Genomic DNA, 527 nt, shown 5'->3' with positions numbered 1-527 from the left:
CATTAAATTCACCAATTACATGGTCATTACTGATCCCAATAATGCACAGAGATAACACAAATGTCAACAATGAAAAAAATGTAGAGGACTTTTCCTGGTCAAAGATATCAAAAAACATATTCAAGATGATAACAAAAATGATAAATAACTTAAACTCCAATAAATCAATAATTCAAACCATAACGGAGTTAATAAATGAAATTAGCAATATGCTAAAAGATCTGTTCAATTTTTAAAAATGAACAACTTTATATTATGGAATGCAAAATTTGTGTTGAACAAGAGAACAAATATAAAATATCTGATACACAAATTCACTGTAAATAACTAAACAATAATTAGACAAGATCGAATAAATCAAATAGGAGGAGGTATAGCCATATGCATCAAAATGATCTACAGTTCAAAGAAATCAAACTAAGAGATAGATATAAGGATAGATTAGAAATTCGAAGAATAAAGATAAACTACAAAAACAAATGGTTGAATATATTAATACTATACAGCCCATGTAATGACATAAAAAT

General features: G+C 26.2%; 1 protein-coding gene across 1 annotated transcript in view; it reads right to left on the bottom strand.

Annotated features, from left to right (window-relative positions):
- LOC119586407 (HEAT repeat-containing protein 6-like) overlaps positions 1–527 on the bottom strand; it is a gene marked incomplete at its 5' end in the record, with an annotated part of 22,181 nt that overhangs the window by 14,055 nt on the left and 7,599 nt on the right.

Source organism: Penaeus monodon, chromosome 21, assembly GCF_015228065.2.
Source record: "Penaeus monodon isolate SGIC_2016 chromosome 21, NSTDA_Pmon_1, whole genome shotgun sequence".
In the NCBI taxonomy this organism is placed as follows: Eukaryota; Metazoa; Arthropoda; class Malacostraca; order Decapoda; family Penaeidae; genus Penaeus; species Penaeus monodon.
This window is presented reverse-complemented; position numbering and strand designations above follow the sequence as displayed.